This window comes from Wyeomyia smithii, chromosome 1 (assembly GCF_029784165.1).
Source record: "Wyeomyia smithii strain HCP4-BCI-WySm-NY-G18 chromosome 1, ASM2978416v1, whole genome shotgun sequence".
NCBI classification, from domain to species: Eukaryota; Metazoa; Arthropoda; class Insecta; order Diptera; family Culicidae; genus Wyeomyia; species Wyeomyia smithii.
The window spans coordinates 201,265,196-201,289,251 of NC_073694.1; the positions used below are offsets into that span (position 1 = coordinate 201,265,196).

The following is a 24,056-nucleotide window of genomic DNA, read 5'->3' on the forward strand; positions in this document are numbered from 1 at the left end:
AAACATAACCGCACACCGGCGCAGACTTTTGGAAACGTGATTTTCATTCGAAATCGGGGGTGGTTTTGGTGGAAACTTAGAATTTGAGTCGATTGAGCAAAGTCTGTCATACTGGAATCAAATCAATAAACAAGTTATCGACAGCGAAGACTTGTCGAAATGGGGAAATCGACACGTACGACCGTTGTTTCGACTTTCACTTACCAAAGTAAATTTTGAACTTCAACTCGGTACCGTGATTAACTTTTCAACTTTCTTCTGACTTCGAGTATCAAATTAGGCCAACACGGGAAAGTCCAATTTTTTTTCGCTGCTTCTTTTTGCCTCTGTGATTCATGGAAAAGAAAAAAATCTCTTACACCACAAGAACTTTGACAACCGCCGACGTCGTGGGAAATAAAAAAAAACCGTTCCGTACATCACAGCATGAACATTCCTTCCAACACGAATGACAACCAGCATCGACATCGCACCGTACGAACGAATTGGCTCGGTCTCAATTACCGTTTGTGGTAATGTAATTCTACGACGCGATATGGGTTGAATGAAAAACTTTTGCCGGTTTGGTCCGCCTCCAGAGGGAAGGGGAGAACAGAAGTTGACCCGGTTTTCCCGGTGGGGAACAGTTTTCAATCAGAACTGTCCCTCCGAATCCGAAACGACACAGTTGATGAACGTCGCTATTGGTTGCTCTTTTTTTTCTTGTACCTATGCACCGATGCGCGGAAGAATTTATTGGCTGCAAAATGCTGCAGCAGCTGCTCGTAAAAATTCTCATTCTGCTAATGGAAACTCTTGCATTGCATTGTTTTTGTCGTAGTCGTGATTGAATTCTCTTATGTTAGATATATTTGAAGTGGTTTAAAAATTAGGCCGGATTGGAAAATTTTAAAAATATGCACTGGTACTGATGAAAACTATAAAAGAGTTCTCCTATGATCGAGGTTTAACATTCTGATTCCTAATTATTAATACCTACTAGATATTATGATTAAAATTATAAATGCACAAAAAAAAATGAATATAAAAGTTGATAAGATTTGATCAATTATTTATTCACTTTACGGCCACGGTCACACGGTAAAATTTCCACGATGATCCGTTTAATTGAAAAACAATGTGCTAGATGGACCGATGCAACTGTTGTTCGGATATATCAGAGGACGCGCCGTAGTGGAACTTACGCTCGGAAGCTGAGGGTAAAGGGTATTGACGGATTGAGACCAGCTAAGACAAACCCAGGACACTCGGATACAACTCTAACCAATGTATCATCCAAACCAATCAAACAGGACTCCTAAGCAAAATCCGATGGCAATGAGTCGCGCTGTCGAATAGTGCCAAAATGTTGTGGCGTCTATAAAGTGCCGCATGATGTTCGTTTTCGACGCGGCAGAATACCGTTCTTTGAACGCGCACATTTCTGAACGAAGTAGCTTCACTGTTTTCGCCATCACGGTTAGAGTTCAACTGATAGAGCTGTCAGTTTTTTTCTTCTGACTCATGGGTTACTATGATTGATGTCGATTGGTTTTGTTTTCGCTAGGCGCATTGCATTTCAGGTTTGTGTGAAAAGTTGTATGAGAAAATCTACTATTTGTATTGCCCTTTCTAGATAGCACAGCTGATAGTGCATCATATTGCGTTAAAGTATAGTATTTTTATTTTAGATGCTTAATAACTTTGAGCAAGAATTTGAGGAGCTAGGATGTCCCTAAAATAAGTTATTGCGGTTCAAAGATGAGTATGTAGAATTATGTGCTGGAAATCATTTTTTCTGTCAACACTGCCACTGTACCGGCGTCAGTAGGATTTCCATCAAAAGTAATCTATCGTATCGAATTTATACACTTAGCTGGATTAGAGATACCATTCGTCTTGATTTAGCACGATATGTCCCGATTTTGAGACCTCATTTGAGCGTCCTGATTTATGGATCGAAGCAAGCAATGACCGAACTCGGACGTACAAATTTTCGCTCGCATGTTATATCGGAAGAAAAATTGTTTAACTTAGTTGTGCGTGTTCATTATAGATGTTATCGCGGAGTGAGTTTATTTTCTAAATTTATAAGTGTGTTTTTGGAAACGTTCGCGGATGTTTGTGTTATGTTTGTAGCGAAACATCTACCAGTAGTAATGCCGTAAATATCAATCGACAAAATGGCTGCAATAGCATATAGAGTAGTACTACGCCACCGTCGTTTGCAGCTGGTTTTGTTTTGCTTCTCATCACTGTGTGTTATGTGTGTATGTGACTTGGAGCTAGTGCACTAGCTATTACAATGTAACAGATGAGTATAATTTAAAACCAATATTAAATTAAACATTTTTCCGTGGTTCAACAAGTGATATAGTATTTTATATAATATAATTATACACTAAAATCAGTTACAGGGCATAGTTTTCAATTTTTTTAGTTTAGTGTTGAAATGTAGACCCGAGTCCTCTCATGTTTGCGTGGACTGCCTCGGATTTAGTGCAGATTGTTTCAGACTTTTACCTGTGCTAGCCTAAATTTTCAGTTTCGAATGTTTTTTATATCAAACATTGAAACAATCCTTGAATTGGAATGGCAACACGGCCAGCTGTTTTACTCTACGTTTGATTTTAATTAAAAAGTTTTTTTCCTTGTCAGCAATATTAATGTGTTTGGAAGATTTTGAGTTCATGTTCTGCTGCTACCCGGGAAAGAAGCCAGCGGATCGTCCTGAAGCAGATAAGAAGCATTTTTTTTTCGCAGTGCTTTGTTTTTGTATATGTTAAAGTCGCACTTGAGAAAGATTGAAAAGATCGAACTAAAGAGTGCTTGAAACGCCATCTACCTTGGGATAGAGCAGCAAGGCGGTAGAGCTGCTTAGTGAAGGGTTGTGCTCTGCGATTTTTTTGAGTCATAGACGAAATTATTATTTTTTATAAACACAAGTAATCTCCCCACAGTTTAGTCACGGTGATAATTTGAAGTACGAGTGGCATTTTGTCTTAGAATAGTCACCAAGTCATTAAAAGGTACGGGTAAATTTTTCTGGTAAATTGGTGATTTTTCATAGCAACAGTTTCCTTAATTATTCACTGTAACTCTCATAAGAAAATATATGTCAGAAGTTTTGTTTAAAAGAATATGCGACCTTTTAAAAAAAATTATATGTTATAAACATTGTCACAGTGATTTTAGTAGTCGTCTTTTTTGGTTTAAACAAATATCAGTAAAAGTAAACATCGGGCTTTATCGGACAAATGTTTAGTCACCGTGAATTTTTAAGGAAATATACATATGTCAAATGTTGTTAGAAAAGAATATGTGATCTTTTTTAAAGTTTCGGCGGAGTTCGAGTAATCATCCCTTTTCAATCCAGTAACAAAGGAAGGATCACTTTATTTTAATAAAGTCACATATGTATTCCCTTAAACTAACGTTCGATCACTATTTTCTCACAAGAGACCTCAAATAATCGTTATCAAGAAGAATGCATGATTTTTTACGGAAGTCACCAAAAATAATTGGTGACGAACACCTAGAATTCAATGGCTCACTAAAATGGAGACGATGATTGCTGCAATTTATTGATGAAAACACCACTCGCGGTGACAATTTAGAAAATAGAAACGTTTCTGGTTTCTCCTATGAATACCACCAAGTTGAAAATATATAAATGTAGAATATTTCTAACAAACCACTTTGTGACAATTGCCAAAAGTTTGTATAAGGCTCTAAGCCCCGCCTTTTCGACGCTTTTTCAGCATTCCTGACCAGTTACAGAACATATTCTTCATACGAAAAATAATCTTCTTTTAAAGGTCACCAACACGTCATTTGTGCGGACTGGGTACTCACAGAAAATATTAATGAAATCAATTAAACACTATAATTTCTGTGAGCTTTTGTTTTTCGATTTTTCAAACTTTTGGTCAAATGTTGCAGCTAAACAGTTTAAATAAATATGAATAAATTTTTTGGCAGCGTGACATGAATTCACGACAACTACAATAAGAAGTGGTCCGCTGGTGATGAAAAAAACTTTGGTTGGCTGTTGAACGAGTCCCGTTGTAGCCGTATAGAACAGGGCGCGGATTTTGTTTTCTGAGGTAGGTGATTGAATTAAATGAGTTTTCGAGTGCAGATACCCGGCTATAATATCAAATTAATAGCTTTTAAGTAAGTTTTTGAGGATTATATTTTATGAGGTATCTAAAGTGAACTAAGAAGAATCCTTTCCATGGATTAGTAGTTTGGTTTAGTTAGAAAATATGCGTTTTTTCCTGTTTTCTATTGTGTTTTCATGTTGTATGAGATGAATGTATGGGCTGAGATGAATAATGAAGCAGTTCCCCTAAATGGCCGACAAACAAAATTCTAGAATCAACAGTCAAAACTCAAAAACTCAACTTCATCAAATCAAAAGCATCGACAGTCGTAATTTAAAGCAAAACACCCAAACTCCGAGAACATACAACAACAATTATAGAAACGACAGTAGAGTTGAAAAGTTATCACTAAACATTAAGTCAGGAGTCGGGCACCAATATCAAAATCCGTACTATGATATCGACAGAATATCAAAATCAATATAAAAAAAAACATCAGCAAACTTTGCCAAAATGAGAACTGAAACTGAAAGGTTTGCTCTACTAAATGCAGGTGCTAAACTCAAAACTTTTTAAGCAAAAACAAATTCACCATTAATCTTCTCGCACGGTCTACAATAATCTACAATAGGGCAAATGAAATCAGACTCAGACGAATTTGTCCTTGAAAAATCATCACCATCGGACGACGCATAAAGCAACAAAATAAAATTCCAATAGCAGGTGGCAAAAAAGTGTTGAAACACCCGCCAGCGGGGGAAGTGGGGGTTTTGTTTTAAAATTGTTTTTATCTTCTTATTTATTTTTGAATGGTTTAATCTATTAGCTACCATCTATACCAATCCTCGCTTAATCTTCTCAACAGAAAAAAAAAGTACAAAAGACAATTCTCGTCCTCCTTTGCGATGTCTCAAGTCTCACTCACTCCCTTACTTTTGCGATTGCTTCCTCCTACGAAGATTTCTCTACAGTGTGACGAGCAAACTTAAACAAACGCAGAGAATCCATTTCATCTAAGTGACACCGTTGAATGAATAGCTATTTTCAAATTGCTAACTTCCATCCTGATTCGAGCCCAACTCGCCGAGGTTGCCTGCAACGAGCTTCACCATGGCCACAATAGGAGCTATTCCCTTCCGCTTCGCCGCTTCCCACTCGTGCAAGGCAAGGCTAACGGCAAAAGTCCGCCAGTCTCTCGTCTCCAATCTCCTCTGATGATTGTCAATTTGACAATAATTGTTGCGACAATAAATTTTCCTAAATTGAGTGTCGCCTCGGTCGCCATCACAACCGGCGAAGTGCGCCCGACTACAGAAACAGTTTAAACATTTCAACACTGTCGCGAATGTTTTTTTGTGGGGATAAGATGATGCTGGGAGGCGGAGAGTTGATATAATGGCTCGCGTAACAAAAGCGATGCGACGAAGTGCGAGACGAAGAGTGAAATCTTGATCATTAGAGCGCGAACACGTTCGAATTTGTAATTAAAAAAAAAAATGGGCCCACGAATTTGGATCGCCTTGCGGCTGTAGTACAACCGACAGCATTGACATATCGGCGTGGATCGTTCTTCCGCTGTTTCCGGAAAGATGCCGCGTCGCTTGTCGACGAGTGTAGAAAGGTTGCGAAAGGCCGAAGCACACGACCTGCGCTGCTGAAGGCGGTGGAAAATGCTGACCGCGTTTTTTTTTTTGGTCTGTTCTTTATATGTTCTCCGTTTTAACGTTGGCCATTTGACGAGTTCGGAGTAAATTAACGACAATTGATGGGGCGATCTGATTTTGTTGACACATCACCGTGTTCCGGCCAGTCGGGTACATGGCTGTGGAATTATGCGTGTGATTTACGTCGGTTTTAAATCGGTTAGAAAGCAAATAGTATGAGTTATCACAAATGAGTATAAAGTTTATCGTAAAAGTTCTTACTTTATGAAATTAAAAACCGCTATAATGTATACTGGCACCAAATCCTGCAACCAGGCACCGCGCTTTACTGTGTGCTTCAAACCCGCTGTGCACGGAAAGCATTGTTAAATTCTCAAGGTCCCCAAACTAATTCAGGTCGTGTGCATTGTGAGTAAAAAGTGGAACGCCTAAATGTTACACTGCGCGCACGGCAGCCTTACGCCTCAGCAAATATGAGTTTATGCCTGGCGCAGTACCTACATGTAAATTTACATGCTGCATCTGCATCTATCCGTGTAGGTACATATATTCGTATCATTCATCCTGATTCTAGGGAACAAACAGCAGCCGGAAAAAACCCCTCTCAAACGTCTGATTCTCGCGAGCATCATGTTATGCACACCACAAAAGCGGAAGTTTCATATTTTCCGCTGCTGGCAGCGAAAAAAACAAAACAGCACCGGAAAAGCCTTCGGCAAATATGAGCTTTACTCTGTGTGTGCACCTCTCAATTGGTTTGATCAAGTTGAAGTTGAAGTTGAAGCGCTTTTTCACTGCAAAATAAAACGAAATCATCATAACTTCAAAAGTAAAAAAATGACCTAAATAATCGTGCTGACGTTAAATTCGGAGCAGGATGGTTTTCATCCGAAATACCACCGTACATGATGTTTTGAGAAATGAAAATTAAGGTAGGATTTTTTTATTAATGTAGAACTACGAATCTTGGTCGTATAGGTACTTTATTGACAACTTAAATATCGCAACGATTTATGTAAGCCTCACTTCACAAAATTAGTGCAAACTCTTATTATAAGTATAATATTCATTATAAAGGAAATCAAAGGAGCCAGAAGGGTGTGAAGCGTCAGAGGTAAGGGTATGAAGCGTCAGAGGAATGATTTCAGCCACATATTATCATTACGTTCAATTAGAATATGATATGGTCAACAAGAGATAAACAGTTGATAAAATAAAAATTCTTTGCCTACTTCAATTCCACTACTATCTAACCACGCTGGAGTACTTTTCAATTAAGTCAACGCGACACTATGTGCATTGTGCATAGGGTAAAAAAATCGAAAGTCGCGAGTCGTTACTTAGATTGTCAACTGGAACAATAATACATGTTAGAGTGCCTATATAACTAGAGTGGCGCCGTGTCATCCAAAGTAACGCTGGTAACACTGGTGACACTGAACATCCTTTCTCTTTTCCCCACACGTGTTTAATAGGTTGTTTGCTCAATTGGAATGACACTGACAGATAATTTTCATTCCAATTTTGACAGTGTCGCCACTTTATATATTTACAGGCACTCTAATACATATAAAAGAAAAATTGCCGCAAATCGCAGAGCACAACCCTTCACTGAGCAGCTCTACCGCCTTGCTGCTCTATCCGAAGGTAGATGGCGTTACAAGCACTCTTTAGTTCGATCTTTTCAATCTTTCTCAAGTGCGACTTTAACATATACAAAAACAAAGCACTTCGAAACACTTCGAATAAAAATGCTACTTATCTGCTTCAGGACGATCCGTTGGCTTCTTTTTGCACTTCCCGGGTAATCAACTTTTTAATTAAAATCAAAAGTAGAGTAAATCCGCCAGTAGCGTAGCTAGGGGGGTGCGGTTGGTGCGGTCCGCACCAGACCCACCACTCAAAGGGGCCCCAAAATCTTGCGAACACCGAACCGGTCAACATGCCCATCTGAACTCAACCTCATGTATTTGTGCTCGACACTCTGCCCTCGTGATCCACACGGACAGAGTAAACATGATACCGATGTTCATTTTAAACATGATTTGTGATTCGACTGACGCCGAAGCTGAATGTTTTCCGATCGCAGAAAACATTCGATGCAACGGGGAAACACGTAATAAAGGATTTTTTGCGATGCTGAAAACGCTGTCTAGGGTATTTATTAAACTATTCATCTCATAAGGCCGACGTTCACAAAGAATGCATGGAGTAAACACCTGCTCTCATAGAATCGCCCATCAATAGAAATAAGGTAAACTTAGTTGGTTTTATCCTGAATTTTGTAAAACAAACCATTTTTTCACAACATTCCCATACTCATCTCACCTAAACCACTGCCTAATTATTCATCTCACGACGCCCCCATATTCATCACACATATTGATCACTTTGTTAATGAACGTAGCCGCATACCGTCGTAGTAGGTTACCTAGGTATCTGCTGTAGTTGTTTACGCGCAAATTGGTAGTCTAGGTACCCACTGCAGTGCTGTCGATTTATGTCAATTGTGTCGGAATTATTCAAATTTAAAGCTTGTTTTTGGAAATTTAAGGTAAACATTTTGAAAATTAAAGTATTCTTAGTGTAGTGAGTGATTTTGTTTAGTGATTAATACAAAATGTAGTCCGCAAATGATGAAAAAAACTTGGTTGGCTGCTGAATGAATACGTTGTAGCCGTATAGAGCAATAGGTAGATTTCGTGTTCTTGGTTAGATGATCGAAATAAATGAGTTTTTCAGTGTAGATGCCCGACTTTAATAACAAATTCAATGTTTTTAGGTAAGCTTTCGAGGATTCTACTTCATGAGATATCTAAAGTAAACTAATAAGAATCCATTCCATGGATTAGTTGATTGGTTTAGTTAAAAAATATGCGTTTTGCCTTTCTCCTAGAAAGGTATAGCAATCACTGGAAAAACCAAAGGTATAAAAGTGGTCCCAATGGCCGAATGTCATATACCACTCGACCCCTTTCGACGAACTGAGCATTTTCTGTATGTATGTATGTATGTGTGTATGTGTGTGTGTGTGTGTGTGTGTGTGTGTGTGTGTGTGTGTGTGTGTGTGTGTATGTATGTGCAACTTTTTTTTCTCACTCACTTTTCTCAGAGATGGCTGGACCGGTTTTCATAAAATTAATTGCAAATGAAAGGTCTAGTTGTGCCATAGGTTGCTATTGAATTTCATTGTAATCGGATTTTTAGTTTAGAGGTTATGTATCAAAATGTAAAAATCACCAAACATCAATATCTCAGAAACCACACAACCGATTTTAATAAAATTAGTTTCAAATGATCAGGCTGTCTCCAGAACCCTTAACTTTTGAATTTCGTAATGATTGAACATATGGTTCAAAAGTTATGTAAAGAAAAGTTATCCTGAGGTTGTTTAAACTCACTCATTTTTCTCAGAGATGGCTGAACCGATTTTCACAAAATTAGTGTCAAATGAAAGGTCTAGTTGCCCCATAGGTTGCTATTGAATTTCATTGCAATCGGATTGTCCGTTGTTCATGAAAATGTGAAATCACATAATGAAAGTAAACATATTGACTTCCTCCTAACGATCACTGGCTAATTAAAAGGTAGAAAAGTGATCCAAATGGCCGAATGTCATATGCTACTCGACTCAGTTAGACAGACGAGCATTTTCTACACATAAGCATGTATAGGTGTATATGTTTGTGTGTGGGTGTGTACGTGTGTATGTGCACCTTTTTTCGCACTCACTATTCTCAGAGATGGTCTGACCGAACAGATTTCAATGAAATTAACTGCAAATGAAAGGTCTAGTTGCCCTATAAGACCCTATTGAATTTTATTGTAATCTGATTTCTAGTTTAGAGGTTATGTATCAGAGTGTAAAAATCACGAAACATCAATATCTCAGAAACCACACATCTGATTTGATTAAAATTAGTTTCAAATGAACGGGCTACCTTAAAAACCATTAACTTTTGAATTTCATGAAGATTGAACTTGTGGTTCAGAAGTTATGGAAAGAAACGTGTTCTGGAGACTATTTAATCTCACTCATGTTTCTCAGAGATGGCTGGCCCGATTTCTATAAAATTAGTGTCATATGAAAGGTCTTGTTGCCCCATAAGACCCTAATGATTTTTTTTACAAACGGATTATTACTTTGCCTGTTATGTTTAAAAATGTGAAATCCAGCTATGAAAAGAAACATATTCCAAGACAACTTACTTGGACTCACTCATATTTCTCAGAGATGGTTGACCCGATTTCCACAGAATAAGTATCAAATAAAAGGTCTACCTACCTCATAACACCCTATTGAATTTTGCAGTAATCGGACTGTAACTTCGTCTGTAATGTATCGAAATGTGAAAATCACGAAACTTCATTATCTTAGAAACTACACAACCGATTTGAACAATATTGATATCAGATGAACGGGCTAGTTAAGGGTTAACTGATGAATTATGATTGAACACGTGGTTTCAAAGTTTGGCTGCCCCATACGTTACCTTTTCATTTGATTGTAATCAAACTTAAGCAAGCGTTATGTTTTAATTTGTAAAACAACGAAAGTCTATTATCTCAAGTATTACACGACTTATTTGAACATAACTAGTGTCATACAAATGAGTCATCTCTCAAACTTAAAAAAAAAAACAAACTTCATAACAATTTGATATGCTGTTTAAAAGTTTTAGAAAGAAAAGAAATTCAAAGACTATTCAACACTTCACCTGCTTCGATCATTATATATGGCCTCAACATGATTTAAATGTGGTATCGTACTATCTGAACGTTCCCGGCATCGCTCGTGATTAAATTGTTCGAAATTAAGAGTCATTGCTTTTATTTCGCTATTTCTTAAGTACTAACATTACGTCAAATTTCATATTTTATACTTTAATTACAACATCAATATTTTAGAACCCAAAGAGTGGATAAACAATTATTGGATTTGAGCATTCATGTAAATCTATTTTTACAAATAATAGGTTTGAATGAGAAAGGCTGAGTCTGACCGCTAGGTGGATTAATTTAGGTTTTTTCTAGTTCTCAATTGAGTTTTCGTTTCATAATTATGGGCTGAGATGAATAATAGAACAGTTCCCCTATCTGTGTTGCTAACATAAAACAGAGCGAGGGAAATAATCCGCGTTCGCGCGTGACTATATAATTTCTGATTTTGCCACTTAAAAAGCATGGAAAGTGAGTAACTAAATCAACCTTATTTTCGATTTTGCGGAAAACGGAATAAATAAGTATATAAAACTAAATTTTTTGTTTCTCTCAATTCCTTTCATGAAATAAAAATCTAACCAGTCATTTTTATTGGGGGCCCACATTTTTGTTACCGCACCAGGCCCACCAAACCATAGCTACGCCACTGAAAACCGCGCTGGCCGTGTTGCCATTCCAGTCCAAGGGTTGTTTCAATATTTGATATAAAAAAAAATTCGAAACTGAAAATTTAGACTAGCACAGGTAAAAAGCCTGAAACAATCTGCACTGAATCCGAAGAGTCCTCGCAAACATGTGAGGACTCGGGCCTACATTTCAACACTAAACTAAAAAAATTGAAAACTATGCCCTGTAACTGATTTTAGTGTATTATTATATCATATGAAATACTTTATCACTTGTTGAACCACAGAAAAATGTTTAATTTGATATTGGTTTTAAATTACATCTGGTACATTGTAATAGCTAGTGCACTAGCTCCAAGTCACATACACACATAACACACAGTGATGAAAAACAAAACAAAACCAGCTGCAAACGACGGTGGCGTAGTACTACTCTATATGCTATTGCAGCCATTTTGTCGATCGATGTTTACGGCATTACTACTGGTAGATGTTTCGCTACAAACATAACACAAACATCCGCGAACTTTTCCAAAAACCACTTGTTACTTTAGAAAATAAACTCACTCCGCGATAACATCTAAAACGAACACGCACAACTAAGTTGAACAAATTTTCTTCCGATCTAACATGCGAGCGAAAATTTGTACGTCCGAGTTCGATCATGGCTTGCTTCGATCCATAAATTGAGACGCCCAAATAAGGTCTCAAAATCGGGACATATCGTGCTAAATCAAGACGAATGGTATCTCTAATCCAGCTAAGTGTATAAATTCGATACGATAGATTACTTTTGATGGAAATCCTACTGACGCCGGTACAGTGGCAGTGTTGACAGAAAAAATGATTTCCAGCACATAATTCTACATACTCATCTTTGAACCGCAATAACTTATTTTAAGGACATCCTAGCTCCTCAAATTCTTGCTCAAAGTCATTAAGCATCTAAAATAAAAATACTATACTTCAACGCAATATGGTGCACTATCAACTGTGCTATCTAGAAAGGGCAATACAGAAAAGTAGATTTTCCCTTACAACTTTTCACACAAACCTGAAATGCACTGCGCCAAGCGGAAACAAAACCAATCGACATCAATCATAGTAACCCATGAGTCAGAAGAAAAAAATTGACAGCTCTATCAGTTGAACTGTAACCGTGGTGGCGAATACAGTGAAGCTACTCCGTTCAGAAGTGTGCGCGTTCAAAGAACGGTACTCTGCCGCGTCGAAAACGAACATCGTGCGGCACTTTGTACACGCCAAAACATTTTGGCACTATTGGACAACAATCAGAGCATCGGAAGAAAGACCGGTTCCGGACTGCCGACGACCCTGAGCGTCAAGAAGTTCCAAAGGATGCTGAACAGAAAGACCGAGGGAAAAGTGATTTCGCTGCTGCGTGCGCTTGGCCAGGAGGTCCGTGCAACCGGTCAAACAGTGAAAAACTACCTGGCAATGACGCAGTGGCAGCGGCTGCATAAGGTGGCCGAGTCGATTTTCCTGGCGAAAAGCGAGGTGGCGATGGTGATAAACGACGAGACCCAAACACTTCGGATGACAACGACTGGTTCTACTTTCCCTACGAAGGAAGTGAGTTCCGAGGTGAAGTTCATTACACACACGCCGTGAATGGGAAAATTTATAACGTCGGAAGTTGCGTCGTTCATTAAGAAGTGCCATAAGGAGAAAGACGCGGTGTTCTGGCTTGTTCTGGCGTTTCATCGAGAATTTCTGGACAAACCTGAAACGTAACAACTTTGTCGCGAAAACTGATGGGGAAGTGATAATAAAAACAGAAAGAACTCAAAAACATGCCACACGTATGATTTCGTCCGCCATGGTGATCGTTCCCGTTAACTGGCGAAGGGTCGCTCGTAAGGGCGTTTTTCGCAAGTAAGCTAAATACCTACCATGGGAAATTTATCAAACTCAATTATCTGTCTTAGTTTTTTTCATTACCATGCGGAGAAAGTTCATTTTCTTAATGCAAACTCTATTCTGTTGAATACTGACATTGTTGATATGAGTCGGTTATTGTCTTTTTCTAGACTGTTATTGGTTCTGAGCTAATTGATTAATAGCATAACCTCATTGTTAGATAATCATAAACTGGATTTATCCAAACGTAACGGGTTGCCACTTAGTAGCACTTATGTTGGGAGATAATTTGAAGCCAAATCTTAGAAAGGGTCTCACAGATAGCTTCGCTATCAGTAGTTGGTTTACCATTAATTGAAAGCGTTAATTTTGAGATGTCAAGATATTTTCCTAGTATTGTGTTACTATTTTTTTAGGTTAAAACGCGGCGTATTGTTCAGCAGGTTTTCGAAATATCTTTTTTCTTTGGTTTGCTTTTTAGCAATATCTATCACAGTACTCAAGTTAATGCAATGTTTGTCACAATGAGACAAGTTTTGTTATGTTTATATTCTATCCTCTTCGAATTTTTTGTCATTTCTGTTATTCTTTTTAATGTAGCATCATCATCAACATCATCATCGTCATCATTATCTTCGTCGCATCGATAGTTGATGTGACACTCAGAGCACTACACTGGGGTCGCTTTTCACGCGGTTGGTTGTACCGCATTTAAAAGATTAGATTAGATATACTCATACTAAACTTATTGGATACCGCGTACAAATAATCGTCCGAATCAAGTTAAATTAATCCGCGTTATCGTAAAAATATCCCGTTTAAAAAACGCATAAAACAACCCGCGTAAGAAGTGACCCCAGTGTACAACGAACGTGCTACATTCTTTTGATATGAGACACACCTGGGAGGGAGAAACGGATACGGAGCTTTGTGAGTGTCAAAATGAACCAGAATGAGCTGTCATTAACTGTCAATTTGAACCAAGGGAAAAAGCATTTTTTTTGTTATGAGTATTGTTATAACTGAAAGGTAAAAAATATTCATCGCAAACGATTTTTGTATTTATTGTCATTTTACAAAATATTTTGGTTTATTTTCACGTAAAATAATAAATTTCAAAGCTTTCAGCAATAATCATGTTAGCGTACTTCGATTATTAAAAAAGCAAAGCCTTGGTGCTACATTCCGATTCGGAACTTGACCTTCTGTTTATTTATACACAGACTTCGCAGCCGACTATTTAGTGTACAGGACAATTGCGGGGCTAGCGCTACGATCCTACTGACACTAACAGTCTCACCCGAGACGAGACTCGAACCTACGACGACTTCGTTTATTGATCTTGCGCTTTTCTGGATTTAAGGCTTTGTTTACAATTTCGAACACACTTCACCACGGTCGAATGTTGATTCTCGTTTCACAAAATAGTGAGATGCAGGATTGTAAATTTTTTGCAACTGCACGAAACCCCGAAAAATCTGCCTCAGAGGTTATGCTCTCGCAAACATTTTCAGAAAATCTGCGTGCGCAAATATATATAAACTCAGAATTCCGAAGAATCTTTTATACAACGGCAAATTGAAAAAACACAGACTCGAATAACTTGTGGTTTACAGACAAAATTGCAAATTCTGTATTCCTGATATTACTTAAAACTTCGTTTGAGTCATGCATGCGTTACAGCAAGAAGATAGTTACACGCTATCAAAAAACGACGCATGTGCGTGTTCTCTGTTTTGAGTGTAGTATTCGTTTCTCCCTCCCAGAGACACACTATTGTTTCCGTTTATATTACTTTATTACTTGTTTATTTAAGCATGTAGAGTAAGAATACTTCTTATAAATTTCTACACTAAGCAAAAAAAATCCAATCATTCACATTCATCACAATCTTCACAATCTAATTTCACACTTTAATCTGACTAAACTATTTCAATTCAATGTTATCTAAACTATTTCAATTCAAAGTTATTACAAATCTAATTCCTTCCTTCCAACCTTTCGATATAAGCATGGCGGAATCTAGCAGGTGAAATGATGCTTCTTACATCAGTAGGAAGCTGATTCCACCAGACAATTGCGCGTACAAAGAATGTTTTACCGTATTGCGAAGTAAAAAAGTGCGGCAAGACGTAATCCCTAACACGTGAACTACGAAACGGCTGTAGTTTGTCACGCAGGTACTCGGGACCGACATGAATAATTTTAAATACAGCTGAAAGACAACGGAATTTAAAAAAGTTTTCGAAAGAGAAACCAAGAAGTTGGTTTTGTAGATGTGTTACTCGGGCGAACCTATTGAGGTTAAAAACCCAGCGAACACAGCAATTTAGTGCCACACGTAACCTGTCCAAAGCCCGTGCAGAAGCAGCGATTATAAGCTCAGACCCATAAGTGAAATGTGGAAGTAGCAGAGATTTGAACATTTTCAGTTTCAAATCAACATGCAACATATTAGCAGTTATTTTTAAATGTCGCAGACCGGCATAGATTTTACTACATTGCATATTAACTTGTCTGTCCCATTCTAAGTTATTCTGTAAAATTACGCCTAGGTTGGTAGCATAGTCGACATAGTTTATTATGTCGCCATCTATTGTAAGGTTCGGTAAGGTTTCGGGTCTTTGACGTCTTGTTATGAACATAGCTTTCGTTTTGGTAGCATTAATGTATAGCAAGTTAGCTATGGACCATTGTAAAATGTTGTGCAGTTCTGCATTTATTAGCGCAGCCATTTCAATCGCAGATTTTTCGGTTGAGCACAAGTATATTTGTACATCATCTGCAAACATATGGACTTGACAATGTAGCAGTACAGAGGGCAAATCATTAATGAATAAGGAGAAAAGTAGAGGTCCAAGTACTGATCCTTGCGGTACACCCGAAACAATGGGCAAACGACTTGAGAGTTTGCCATTGAGCTCCACACACTGCATACGATTTTTCAAGTACGATTCTAACAGAGAAACAGCCTCGCAAGAAAAATTAAACTGATTGGAAAGTTTCTTTAGTAGCTTTACATGTGATACTCTGTCAAACGCTTTCGAAAAATCAATTAATAGTAAATATGCTATTCCTTTTCTGTCTATCACACTATGAATATCATCATTCACTTTTAATAAGCCTGAAGTGGTACTGTGTTTGGCTCTGAAACCAGATTGGTGGGCAGTGAGTAGATTGAAGCGACAAATAAATTCTTGAATTTGCGCTTTAATAATCTTTTCAAATACTTTCGACAGTGAACACAAAATGCTTATGGGGCGCAGGTTGTCCAAGTTTACTCCTCTGGATTTCTTCCGAATAGGAATTATCTTGGCGATTTTACATGCTCTGGGAAATTTTGCGGTAGTGATGCTTAAATTGAATAGGTATGTAATGGGTGTGATAGCAAACGGTAAAATCATTTTAATGAATTTCAAAGGTATGCCATCCAAACCAATTGCATCAGAATTGATGAAATTTATGGCACTTGAAACTTCAAACTCATTACATTGTGTAAATTTAAGCCCATTAGCATTTTGAGGAAATACAGATGAAAATTCAGAGTCTCTAGTGAAGTTTCCTTTAAAATGTACATTAATTTCATCCGGTGTATTTTCACTTTGAAAATTGTTGCAGCCAGATTCAATAACTTTTAGTTGCTTTAGCTTTTTCCACAATTGTTTACTCGAGTTTATAGTACCTAACGTTGAGCTGAGACTATCCGACTTAGCTTTATTTATCAACAAGGTAACCCTGTTTCGCAACCTTTTATATTGTAGATGATCTGCTGCAGCCTTACTTAACACCCATTGCCTATAAGCAGTATTTCTATCAATTATTGCATTACGGATATGACTGTTAAACCAATAAGCATCCCTTTTTGGGGAACAAGTTCGAATGGGAATAAATGGGTTAAATAACGTTGTAAAAATCGTGTTCAAAAAGTCGAGAGCCACATCTGGGTCGCTAATGCTATATAGTAAAGTCCAGTCAATAGAGTTCACCGCAGAGTATAGATCGACCAGATTAACTCTGTTATAGTCTCTATACAATTTAACGTCCTCAGCCCTACGAATTATGTTAAGAGAAGAAAAAATTATGTCATGTTTAGAAAAGCCCGAAGCAGAAACTTGGTTGAAATTAAAAATAAAATCGGGGTTATTAGTTAAGAGTAAATCTAATAGTGAACAACCATTTGGATAGAAATAGGTTGGGTGTTGATTGATATAATGAAAGCCATATTGCTCAATTACGTTACGAAAACGACTAGTTCTTGTATTCGTTTTGTTTAGATCCGCATTGAAATCGCCAACAAGAACTATGTTGGTATACTGTAGCGAGAGTTCAAGGATTTTTTGATTCAGTAATTCGGAACAGTCATTTCGTGGAGGGTTATAGAAAACTCCCAACAAAAATTTATCATTGTTGTGTCTCACTTCGACGAACATATATTCAGTTGAGTCAGTATTGCTTAGATTTACGGGTAAAACGGAGGCTGATACAATTTTACAGCTGAGATCTTTTCTAATATATATACAAATTCCCCCACCGCGGCTATAGCTTCGATCATTCCTTATCAAATTGTATCCATCAATTGATATTAAATCATCGGAAATATCCGTTGAAAGCCACGTTTCAGTTACACAGATCAAGTCTATTTTGCCGTCTAGGAAACATGATTTGAATTCATCAAATTTACTCATTTGGCGAGCACATAGACTTTGTACATTGATATGACACAAGTTGATGTTATCAGACCGCAAAGCAGCTTGCATTACAGCACGTGGAATATTGGAAAAACTTTCATTTGTACGCACAATGTAATCTGATTGGTTATCCGGCATCAAAGAAAGAAAAATAGTTACTATATACTAAATTAACACTAAGGATGGAAGGAAAGAAATTATTATTGCAGGAAGCATTTGAATTTCTAATTATTTTGTATTGAATGCACATTTTACTCATCTTGAATATTCTATTGTGATCATTATCGGTGGTTCATCAAAGCGACATTCATAATCGTCTAGCACGTAGTAGTGTAACAGCGGCAGCAGTCATCAGGATCCAGCACAGTGATAAGCAGCAACAGCAACACATCCATGGAACGGACGGAGGCATGGGAGGCAAAGGGAGAGGTATCACAGGAATAAATGCAGGACGGCAGAATATTGTAGTGGAAAGGTTTGATTCGCTTAGACATTCAGGAGGGGAATATTCAAAGGAATAGTAAGGAAAGAAATCTTGGATATTTGAGGTAGGAAAGTGAATTTGCTAGGAAAGGTGGTTTGTTTTAGCAGCAAATGTATCCAGTTGATCCAAACTATAAACGGGTTGAGCTGCAGCATCGTCATCCGATATGATGTGAATAGTTCCATTTTTGGAGAAGACATTCCGAATAAGGCCACTCTTCTTTAATTTTACTGCACTCGCTTTAATTCGACGTGCGGTAACAGTTAGATTTTCATTTATGTAAATACGCTTCTTCAAATTGAAACCAATCTGTTGAAGGTTGAGATTTCTCTGCGAAAGGTAGCGGCGAAGAAATATGTCACGAGTAGCTTTGAAGGCGAACTGTAGCAAAATAGGCGGTGAAGTTCCGGTCGTAATTGGAATCCGGGGCAAACGCTTGGTGTAAACGAATGGAACATCCGAATCGCAGTAACCAATAGCTAGCGCTACCTTCTGATAAATTGAATGCGTGTCTTCCGTCGGTGTGTATGGAACATCAGAGGGAAGCAGATCATTAGTTTTGTCCAGTCTTTCGATGCCATCCTCGTTTCGTTTAACGTCAACATTTAGCTTAGCGAGCGAAGCAGATACTTTACCGATTTCCGAATTGCATTCATCTCTCAATAGCTGTAAATCGCTTCGAAGAGTAGCTATTTCGGCAACAAGTTTGCTGTTACTGGAGTCAATTTTACTTTCGATCCTGGCATTTCCTTCGCCTATTATAAGTTTCATACTCGCCAGCAGATCTTCGTAAGTTTCTGGCTGATCAAGCGTCTGATCAAGATCGTCTCTAGAACGTTTTTTGTTTTCGTTCTTATTAACTCCAACCGGCAGCGAAAGTGAGGTTTTGTTTTTGTTCATTTTTGCTGCTGTTGAACGTGTTAGCGCCTTGTTTGTGTTCATCCAATGATTGTAAAAATGACAATAGAGCTCAAGCGACAGCACGAGGCAGATGAACGTAAGTTATATTACGCACGAAGGCAAAATGGTAGAAAACTGAGCGAATAGTTCACAAATTGCTTCTCGTTTTTCACCACTGCTAGCGGGAATTCAGCCTGCACTTCAACTTACACAGATTCTGTACAGCATTCGGTACAGTATTAACAAGTGCTGGCTTTACAGCTTCACTCAAGCAGGCAATAACTTTGATTAACCACGAGCACAATAACTCACAATGTGATTGGGTACATCCCTTCAGAAACTTTTATATTATTCGATCCACACACAAAACCGATCTATTGTACCTCAACTATAATTTTAATAAATTCAAACCAATTAGTATTAGCCTGCTACTCAAAAGGTGCACATCTTTCTATGAGAAACTGCCCAACCAATCTGATAGCACTCTAAATTAATTTTGTCATTTCTGTCTTTAATGTTGCCAATTCTGTTAATGATGTCATATTCGTCATTCGTGAACTATAAATGCATCTAATCGAGCGCTATGATAATAAACCTCATTTTGATAAAACGATTTCACTCATGGGCGGCGAATTTAAAGGAAACACTATCAAAAAACAAGCAAACATTGTACGAAAATTGTTTGTTGTTTCATTAACAGCGTTGAAGTAAACATCAACCGACTTATTGTTGCTGTTGATTTTTCTTTTTTTTTCGTTGTTGTTTCCGCACAACACTTTTCCGCCGCATTATTCGCCCTCTAAATGCCCAAACATTTTAGCAAACATCAGCAGAAACAAAAACGACCTCCCCGAGAAGGCCATTGCATTTGCATATAAAGTACAGGCTCACCGCACGAGTGCTGGGGGCAACCCAACCACAATTTTCCCCACTGCCGATGCTCTCTAAATTAGGTCATGAAAAATAATGTTACGTTAAGGCTTAATTGATGTTATGACGAGCGAAAACACCGTCGAGAGTGAGAGATGCTGCGTCCCCATAGTGCTGTTCGATGCGAATTGTGTCGAGAAAAATCCGCTCGGAAAATCGGAAAATGTGGAATGCGCGCGCCTGTCCTGCCTCTCTCGCTCGCTCTCTCTTTCTCTGCATCCGCCAAGAGTGAACGCGGAATTCTTTCCGCTCAGGAGCTGCAACCATGGACCAACTCTCAGCCGTGGCCAGAAGTAGCAGCAGAAGCCACTCGGTTCGACGTCTCCGTTGCCGATGCGCTCTCTAGTCGTGCGGTGTTGTAGAACGGTATCGTGCTCCTTGCTTCAGTTTGTTTGAACATCAGCAGCAGCAGCATCATCATCATCCCTAAGGGCCACCAGTGAACCAGCCATCAGACACCATCGGAGACGGGAGTGCTCAGTGCGGTGGAACGAGAAGTGTAGCTATTTTTTGATGTGAATTTGTGGGACAGTGTAAATTTTGAAGGTCCCCCACAATTACGGATTTGTGCAGGTGGTTGATGACATCCCAAGCGTCGGCTGGACCTGTACGGGCGAGTTGGAGGAAACCGAAGTTACCGACCCCGCTGGCATGCTAGCATGAGTGTAAATGGAAAACTAGGGTTAGCCAAATGCCTGCGAATGCTCAAATACTTGTACATACGTGTGTGAAAACGTCAACATGAAATGTTTTATCATACCATTTAGCTAGTCACTAGTTGTATTAATCGGTGAATGACGAAGAAATTTTCCCGACGGAGGTGCCAAGTTACCTGCGAGTGAGTTACCCGTAGCTAGTTTACTTTGCTCAAAACCCATCCTAATCCACACTCTACACACCACTTCCGGTTAGTGAATCGAAACCACGTCGAGTGAAACGAAGCAAGAAAAAAAGTGCAATCAATTTCTATCTCTCTTTCTATTAGAAACGGAACGACAGAAGTTTTTGAAAGTGAAACTAAAGATTGTGTGAGTTCACCAGTAACAATCAATCAATCTGCGTGTGGATTTTCCGACGGCGCTTGTTACCTGGATTATACCTGCTCGACTCGTACGAACCCTCCTCCTCCCCCCCGGAGACCGCGTTTGCCGTCGGGAACCATCGGAACTGGAACGGCGAGGAAGTAAGTAACTCATACAGGAAAAGGTGATCATCATCGTTCTACTGTTGCCGCGTGGAGAAGCAAGATGATGATGGTTAAAAGCGACTTATTTTTTTGTCCCTGCGAACAGCAACAGTGTCTTTTTTGTTGCTTCTTCTTCTTTTTGCCGCACGAAGCGTAACGTAGGAAAATCGATTTTTTTTGGTATGCGCAGCAGCTTCATGCTGGATGATGAAAAAACAGAGCCCGCTTCTGCTTCTTCTTCTGGTGGTGCTGCTGCTGCTGTTTTAACCGTTCGACGGTAACAAGCAGGATGGATTTATGGGTCACGAACACTACCTCGGCCAGGAACAACCAACCGTGGGATACTTTAAATGTGACGAGATTTGAGGCAAACGCTCGAGCCTTGCCACGCTTGCACAGGTGTGCTGCTGCGAAAGCATGAAACGGAAAGAAGAAGAGAAGAGAAAAGTGGAGAGGGGTTAGTTGTCGTCGATTGTTGACAGAGCCATTGACGTCACGGAACTCGATGCTTAGTGTTCTGGTATTGTTATGTTAAACCACGCACTATAACCGATTATTGCGACTAATCAAATGTCACTTTTACAGTGTCTTTCCGTGAGTCGCTGACGAATTTTTTTTTGTTTCACCGGTTACGATGGGATCTATTTTTGAGTCGTCGTATCCACGAAATATGAAAGAATTGTCACACGAGATTGAGACAACCACAATGACAGTTTAATATTTGCGCGATGAATGGTTTCGGTCTGTCTGTCAGGGGAGACGGGGGGGGGGGGGGGGTATCTCCGGTGTCAGGTATGGTGGTTCGCGCGCCGGGATACCGACGCCACCGCGAATTGTTTCCGCGCCATGTAATAAAAATATATGTTCGCTGTGGGTAAAAGCAGAAGCAGGAGCAAAAAAACAAAAGCCGTTGCCGGAGTGATTGCGGGTAGCGACTCAGGTTGCCGTGGAGATCGGTATTGGTTCGGGGAAGGCCACCATGTTTTTCATCTTTCGCTGGAAATGCTGCCTTTATTGGTGTCGGCCGTTTCCCGGTTCATGCAGCGTGTAGCGTCAGTAGCAGTGATTTTTTTACCCCGACGCGGTCCTGTCGGAATGCTGGCACCAACGCCGACCGACCGACCGCAAACAATACACACATCCACGGTGGAAAGGACACCGTATGTGGTAACGGATATTGTTGGAAAACCTTTTTTCGCTGCCTCCCGTCCCAAACCCGCTTCCCCTGGTCCCTGGTGTCGAAACCAGGTGATATCGTGTTCATCTACAAAGTCCCGCATTGTGTTCCGGAACGAGATCGATCAGATCAATAGGGGGTGCTTGGGCGGAGGGAAAAAATCCGCTTGTTTTATATATCCCGCATCCATTGCTGGATTGACGAATTAGTCTGAACGCCTTTGGATGCGCCAAAATGTTCGCAATGTGAACATATTTCGCCGATGTTTGGTCGTATTCGAAAACAAGAAAATTATTGTGTCATTTTATTAGATACTCCTGTTACAGCAAGAAACTGGCAGAATTTCTTGATATCATGAACTGATATCTGCATTTTTAGTAAAAATATTGCTTTCTCATGTTAAGGAATAAAAAACCCTCTTCAACGAGGAACGATTTCGTCCTGTTTTTCGTTAGTTAGAGTGGTTTTTCTATAACATTTGTTTTTTTTTTCAACATATTTCTAATTCTGTATTTTATCTGTTCAGACAAAAATCAAAGGTCTCGGGGCACCTTCATGATGACAGATGACCCCGATTTTTTTTCTTAAATCTGCTAGATTTGTGGATGTAAAATATGGCTAGACAGCGAGCACAAGCTACATATGCATTTAACTCGTAGTGTCACTTGAGTTGATACCGCCCTTAAGAAAAATAAAAACATCAAAGCTAGCCACGAATTTTTATAAACGTAGGGTAAGAAAACGTGGTACCAAACGAAACCTCTATAGAAATGAATTGCTCTCGAATGTTGCAAGACTTCCATTGCTTTACCTAAATAATGCTGCGGATAATGCTTGGGTACTATTAAACAATAATATATTAACATTTATATTGTATTAAAAAAAATACGTTGCCTCATGACTAGCACAGAAGGTGGCAGAGCAAGAAATAACATTAGGCACTTGTGAGCAGAGCAAATCCACGCTAACAGGCACAAATTGTTAATCATAGGTTACTTTGATCGGTTCTTCCTGTCTCCGTTCGATGAAGAGCATACATAAAAGCACTGATAGAAAGCTACACTTGCAAAAAAAAAAAAAAATATAATGATTAGCATCACAAAATTCAATCTTCCTGCACCTTGGCAGACGCGTAGCTAACTTTCCAATCGTTTGATGTGAGCTAGAAGAAAATTTGTTGAAAAAATCACACTTTTTGTTCTAACTTTTCTCCCAGATTTTTCCGAATTTTCAAACCTTCTACTAAGTTACCAGCCATTCAAAAATGCAATTGTTTTCATTGGACATTGTTATTCTTTATCTCCCAAAATAAAAAAGTTACATGTCATATTTGTAAAAATTTGTAAAAATGCTAATATCTCAGCTCCCCGATGAGATATCATGGATCTTTATTTATGTAAATCTCCGTCATGAATCTAGCTTTTTTCAGATTTTGACCGCAATTTTTTATATATTTGTTTTGGAGGGTTTTATTTAATAATTATAGGCAAATCCACTCTTTTGTGATGTTCAATGGGCTCTGTGAGTCAAATAACTGAATGCACTACTGAACTTAATCATGTAGGATATTCAGAAATAACCCTACAAAAATAAAACAATATATGGAAGAATGTGGGAATCGAACAGAATTGCAAAAAGTGCAAAAGAAGGGTGCAAAAGTCATTTTTTCGTAGATCACGTTTAGGCAACCTGAAAATCAAAACTTTCTACAAA

General features: G+C 38.8%; 1 protein-coding gene across 4 annotated transcripts in view; it reads left to right on the forward strand.

The window, feature by feature from the left end:
• Positions 1–20,283: 20,283 nt before the first annotated feature.
• LOC129718794 (uncharacterized) overlaps positions 20,284–24,056 on the forward strand; it is a 346,046-nt gene continuing 342,273 nt past the window's right edge. For all 4 annotated transcript variants that reach the window (XM_055669874.1, XM_055669875.1, XM_055669878.1 and 1 more), the window contains exon 1: positions 20,284–21,163. The gene's annotated coding sequence lies outside the window, so the exon portion shown is untranslated. The remainder of the gene's footprint in view (positions 21,164–24,056) is intronic.